Genomic DNA, 6,512 nt, shown 5'->3' with positions numbered 1-6,512 from the left:
GGCTGGTGGAGGGGGAGCTGAAGGGGAAATTTGGGGACTGTTTTGCTTGGAAACGTATAGAAAGCAGCATCCTGGAGAAGAACGTGTGACGTCAAAGGCAGCGCTTAAAATATACCCAGGGCAAAATCACATGGCAGCTGGTGAAACAGGAGCCGATGGGCTCCACGCACCAAGTCCCACGGGAGTCTTGGGGATGGGGTGGGAAGCAGCCCCCAGCTGCAGCCGGCAGCTTTGCTTTCTCTGCTCCCTTATTCCAGCGGATCCCCGGCCCTTGCCACCAGCCGGGAACTGCATGGCCGGGCTGGGGACAGCGGGGAGGGCTGGCCGGTGGCAGGCGGCCACAGGGACCGCAGGTGGCCAGCTGGCTCCCATCTGCTTCCCCGGCAGCCGGGGTTGTGGCTGTACAGCCCCAGGGTGGTTTCTGGGTGATTTCTGTTGAAAGCAGCTACTGGTGGGGACCGGCTGGATGGCATTTGGCTGCTTCTCGTTAGTTGGGTAGAGAATGATGTCGGGTGCCAAGTTGCTGGGGGTTACCTCCCCGGGGAGAGCAGGGACTGTGGCAGGGCATGCTGAGCGGCTCGGCGGGGTTGGCTCAGGAGCCCAGGACATGCTTTTTCTCTCCAGGGGATGCGGGTTGGGGTGAAAAATCCTCTGGTTTTGGCACTTTGAACCCTGTGGAGTCTGCCAGGCAGGTTGCATGGTCAGGATGAGCATCGGAGGAACAAGCCACATGGTTTGGGCAGCATCAGACAAGGCCACTGCAAACTCCCTCCCTGTGTCCTTCCTCTGGGACTCAGAAAGGGGACACATGTCCCTTCTCAAAGAAGCTGGCCCAACAAGAGCCTGAGATCTCTATTCCTCCAGGAATAAACGGCACAGCCAGCAGTGACCATGCAAGGAGATGTGAGCAGCCCTTTGAAGAGTTTTTGTTTTCATTTCCAAGAACAAAATGTTCAAGGACTCTGCGGCTCCCCAGGGCGGATCCAGGCACTGAGACCATCCCAGATCCCCAACTCAGGCCTCTGTGCTGGGCAGGGAGGCCTGGATCTGGCCACAAGAGAGGGCATTTGGGGTCTATCCCACTGCAAACCTTCCAGGGAGGTGGAGGTGGCTCAGCCGGGGAGTGCAGGCAGTGAGGGGCAGGACCAGGCGTCTGGGAGGGAAAGCAGTGTCAGCCAAGACACAGGCAAAGCCTTCAAAAAACCCTCCCTGAGATCACTCAAAGCTCATCCAAAAAGACCCATCCAGGCCATCAAAACCACCTGGAAACAGAGCCTGCTCCGCTGCGGCACCCCGAGCCAGCGTGGTGCCACCCAGCCCCGGCGCTTATGAATTCGCCCCGTTGCATAACGCAGACTCGGCCGCGTCTGATCCGATGGCAGCTCGGCATGTGAAGAAAATTAAGACCAGAACTCAGGAGCAGCAGCTCTTTAAAGCGTGTTGTCCTGCTGCTAGGAACCCTTGCCCAGAGGCTATGGGACATGGTTCTCATTCCTACGCCTGTGCTGGGGTTTATTATTTTTCCTTCTATTGTGCAGAGTCCCCTTTATTCCCTGCATGCTTGTCCCCCAGGGCTGAACCAAGCAGTGTGGTTTTCTTCTCGCACTCAGACAAGGCTTATTGCCTCCTCCCCACCACCCTTTTGTTTTTCAGATGTGATCTCCAGGCCAAAAATAGATGATCCCTGCTCCTTGCAGTGCTGGAGAAGAAGAGCCAACAGGTAAGTGCACGGAGGGGCACTGGAGCTGGTTTCATTAAGATCACTAATAAATGGTAAATGTTTCTTTTAAAGGTCATTTTCTCAGTGATTTTTGATGTTTCCAGCTGGGGCTGTCTGGCATTTGTCCATATTTTGGGGACACGGTACCCTGTGGGGTTGTCATCCTGCTCTTGGGTGACCTGAGAAGTTTGGGAGCCCTTGGAAGTGCCACCACGTCTGTGCAGGCTCGATGGTCGCTGGCTCAAGGTGTCCCTGTTCCCCCTCGTGATGATGAGGATGGGGCATCTCTGGGATGAGCAAGGCAAACCAAGGGGAACGTCCTGCTCGGGCTCCTGCCTGTGCCACTGCCTCACCTGCAGCCTTGGGCACATCCCTTCCCACAGGATGGGGGGAGCAGCCTGGCACAGCAAGTTGGGATTCTTGGGTGGAAAATGCTCCGCAAGAGCCAGAAATTCCTCTGCCCTGAGTCAGGCCAGGCTCTCCTTTTCCAGGCTCTGCTCCTTTCCCTCCACGTTAGCAGCTCCCGGCCTTGAATGAGCCATGACAGGCCCTGGCTTTGCAGGCAAATACATATTTAGAAACCGGAGGGTATCATCCCCTTCGATTATTATCACTTGAATGTAGGTCGGCTTGACAGCTTAGGTGGAAAATCATCTGAGCTGAGCTCCATGCTCACTGTCCTGTTAATCCCTCCCTGTTTGCACCCTGCTTGGGGGGGGAGGAAAGCCAGGTTTAGGAGCCTTGTCACCAGTGGAGGAAGCAATAAGGTAATTTATTAAGCCAGCATCTCCTCCCAAAGGCACAGGGTGGTCCCTGCGTCCAGGGGGAGTTTGGGGGAGAGATGGGGTGGTAAATGCATCTCCCCATGCTGGCAGCACCCTTGTGATGCTCCAAACTGACGGGGGTTGACCAAGGGGAGGGATTCATTCATCCCTGTGCTCCCTGCAGATGTCTGCCCCCCCCCCACTCTCTGTCCATCCCTTCCCACAGCTCTGTCCCTGTGCTCCTGCCCGGCTGCAGCGTGTTTGGAAACGCAGGCTGTGCCGCATCCCTCCTGGGAAGGACGGCTCCATCCTCACCCGCTCTACCCTCGCCCGCTCCCTCTAAACATTCTCGCTGTATTTTTCCTTCCGGAATTGCAACTTTCATCCTTTAAAAAGCCTCAGTGACGCCTCCCCCACGCTGGGCCCCCTCCCTTGGACCAGTCCTATGAATGAATGGTTGGTGGCCCTGTGATGCCATTTCCATGGTGACAGATGGCAGCCGAAAATGCGGGGATCAGGGTCACATGAAAGCAGCGGTAAATTCAGGCGGTTATTTATAGGCTGCTGCTCCAGCGTTTATGGAAATGCGTCTATCTTCGACCGTGGTATCAGCCCTTTGCTGGCTCTCTGGGGCACTGCTCTTCCAGGAGACACATTACTCATGTTCTGCTTTAATCCAGACTGTTCCTGGGGCTCAGGCTAGTGTTGGAAAAGTACCGGGCTCTCTGGGTTTGAGGTTTGGGTTGGGTCTGGGTTTGGTTTGTTTGGTTTTTTTTTGAGCCTGAGTCTGAATAAACCTCAGCCAAATACAGCCATAGTCAGAGCTGCTTACATCTGCCTGTGGCATCTTCCGTGCTGATTGTTGGCACCGCCTGGGGCACGATAACCTGGGCCGTAACCTGAAAGCGTGAATATATATGGCAGAGCCCAGATCCAGCCTTGTCTAGGCTTTTTGTAGCTCTGATAAAGCTGGGGATCTTTCTGTGCCTCAGTTTACTAACCAGCAACACACTCCAGTGAGGTGTGGCCAGCCAAAGGGAGATTTTTAAATCCACAGGAGAGGATTTATGACACTTGAAGGTGTCATCGAGTCACCCGTCACCCAGGAACTCCCCTCCTCCCCAGCTCGAGTGTGTGCAGGAGCAGGAGAGCTGAATGGCTGGTTCAGTCCCTTTTAATAAGGTTGTTTGATTTCCCTTTGCTTAAGAGCCCCTTAATAAATTCACCCAATCTTCTTTTTTTAATCTCTGGGTGTGCAGAGAGCTTTATGCTGCTGGCATTTGCAGCCAGCGGGCTCTGCAGGTCCCCTTCCCCAGCCCTCCCAAGCTCGTATCCATCTCCCCATGGACACAATGGGATGCAAAAATAATCTCCATTTTTGGAGATTAGGAAGTTTTTCTGGTGCTTGCAGACAGCAGGGCCCTTCTCCCATCGCTGGGCTCTTCCCAGTGCTTGCGGTGAGCCTGATGCTGCCCTGCACGGGGGTGGCTGTCACCTTGCAGCCGAGGGAGAGTTCGTTTCACACCAATCCTGCGTGGGGTTGAATTTCACGGAGGGAGAAGCTCCTCCACGCCCCGGGATGTCTCCTGACCCTTCTGCCCCGTGGCTTTGTCCCAGGCCCCTGACTGCAGCCAGCAGTTGTGCGGGAGCAGAGCAGGGACCGTCCCTGTGGAGGTGACGTGCTGTGGGGCACGTTTCTCTCTCCCTGCTCGTTAATACCTGCCACTGCCTGTGCCCTGCATGTCCCCGTAGGAGGGAGCAGGGGACCCCAGTGATGTCCTGGCTGTGATGGCTCCAAGTCTCACCTTCCCCTGGCTGCTGCACCCCTGCCCGCTGTGCTCGCTTCTCCTATCGACCAGAAAGCGTGATCCGCAGAAAGGGCTGTCACAAGATGCCACGTTTAAAACACAAAAAGCGTAAAGTCTTCAGAAAGGTCACCAAGGCTGATCGCAAACCAGAGGAGTCCCTGTCAGGCTTTGACCCACAGCCCGTCTCTTCCAGGCTGGCTCACACCAGCCTCAAATTCCCCTCGCCCCTGCCAAGGTGGGTCAGCCCCCGTGAGATGTGCGGAGACATCGCAAGAAGCTGAGCAGACACCGGAGATTTTGCTCAGTAGCAATTCCGGAGTGTGACCTGCCTCTTCGGTGTTTAAAGGACGTTGTAGAGAGGCTGGGGCTGGGCTCTGCTCACGGGGAATTAGTGACGGAACAAGAGGGAACGGCTTGAAACTGCAACAGGGGAAGTTTAGGCTGGACATGAGGAAAAAATGTTTCCCAGCAAGAGTGGTCCGAGAGTGGAACAGGCTGCCCAGGGAGGGGGGAGTCCCCATCCCTGGGGGGGTTTAAGGGCCGTTGGGATGAGCTGTGGGGGGATGTGGGGTAGGGGAGAACTTTGTAGTCAGGCTGAGGGTTGGACTTGTTGGACTCGATGATCCCGAGGGGCTTTTCCAACCTGAACGATTCTGTGATTCTGTGATTCCCCATCGAGCTGCCTTATCCCTGCCCGGGATGGGTAAAGGCACGGATTTAATGGAGTGTGGCCTCATCTCTCCCTGGGGGGGCAGCAGGGAGAGTTATGACCGTCGCTCTCATGCTCGGGCGCTGGATCTCGGTGCTGGCGCTGGCCGAGCTCCCAAGTACCTGCGAGAATTGATCATTCTGTGCCTAATAGGCTGGAAAGGGAAACGGGCCCAAAGGCCAGAAATGTGCATAAACGTTGAGATCCGGGAGCTGGAAGAAGCGTGGTTTGGGGCTGGAGGTTTGAATCCTCTGGGGTTTGTCTGTTCCAAATGCGTTTTTCCTCCTGTCAGGGTTTCCCACAGGCCCAGGAGCTGGATACTGGTACCAGTATCCCCAGCATCAGCAACACACTGGTCAGGAAAATGTGTCTAGGCTACACTATTGGGGTTTGAATGGGCTGAATTTGGGTTTTTGGGATGCAGAGACTTTAATAATTTCTACTAGGTGCTGAACCAGCAATGAACTCCTTTGAAAACCCCTTTCCCCCAACAATAAACCAACCCAACAGCCCTCTGACTTTCTCAATTAACCCAGTTAGACGTTTTCTGAGGGCGGCACTGAATAAAGGAGGAGGGCTGATCTCTACAGGTGTGCCTGGGCTCTCTGCTAGCCACAGCTACCGCATCAAAGCAGTCTAAGGGGCTGTGATGAATTAAGCCTGTCTAAGAAGCTGGATTTGGGGTTTTCTTGCCCTAAAGAGCTGTTTGTGGCTGTGAATTTCTGCCTTCTCCCGATAAAATACATGGTGCTACTATAACCCACCGTGTCCTGTTGGGAGGGGGCATGGGACCCTTTTGCTTTTGGAATTTCACCATTAGCATTAAAGGTGGGTTAATAAATGTCAGTACCTCGTCCTCCAAAGCTGGCTTACACCCCTAGCTCAACCTTGCTCCAGCCTGCGCTGCTCCTGGGCTTGGCTTTGGTACCAGAGGGGACTGGTGTGGCTGGAGATGGGGTGTCCTCTGTGTCCGGGATCCCTGAGGGTCACGGGGCTTTGGGCCAGCCCTGAGCAGCGCTGCCTTCGAAGGGCAGGCTCCAGATTTACACTTTAGTTATGGGGAGCAGAATTTGGGTCCCGACTGCTCCTTCTGCCTCCCCTTGTCCCTGGGTGGTCTGAGACAAAGCGACTCCTCTAATATATCCTTACCCCTGGAGGAAAGGGCTGACCAAATTTCCTCCTCCCCCCCTCCAAGCACTCCCCATCCCCAGGGCAGAGCCACCGTGCCGGCGCCTCTGGGGCTGCTCTTTTTGCTTGGGGGGGGACACACATTATAAAGGGGGGGTTTGCCTTTCCCCGCGGCACCAGGGTGGGCAAACCTGAACCCATCCCTTCTGCCAGGACTCACTGCTACTTATTATTGTTATTATTATTTTTTTTTAAATGTAAGAGCTCCCCTCGGAGTAGTGATGGGGGGGGTGGTCTGGCACCCCAGATTTGACGTGCAGCCCTGGTGACTCAAGCCTGCGTCAGGGGCTGCGTGTCCCTTTTTATTTATATATATATTTTTT

The 6,512-nt window shown here is 55.1% G+C and overlaps 1 protein-coding gene across 1 annotated transcript in view; it reads left to right on the top strand.

The window, feature by feature from the left end:
- The first annotated feature begins 1,653 nt into the window (after positions 1–1,653).
- SLC6A17 (solute carrier family 6 member 17) overlaps positions 1,654–6,512 on the top strand; it is a 26,090-nt gene continuing 21,231 nt past the window's right edge. Inside the window, exon 1 of the mRNA XM_026864360.1 lies at positions 1,654–1,720. The gene's annotated coding sequence lies outside the window, so the exon portion shown is untranslated. The remainder of the gene's footprint in view (positions 1,721–6,512) is intronic.

This window comes from Athene cunicularia (genome assembly GCF_003259725.1).
Source record: "Athene cunicularia isolate RWA chromosome 26 unlocalized genomic scaffold, athCun1 chr26_part2, whole genome shotgun sequence".
NCBI classification, from domain to species: Eukaryota; Metazoa; Chordata; class Aves; order Strigiformes; family Strigidae; genus Athene; species Athene cunicularia.
The sequence above is the reverse complement of the archived record's forward strand: the minus strand, read 5'-3'. Positions and strand labels throughout refer to the sequence as shown.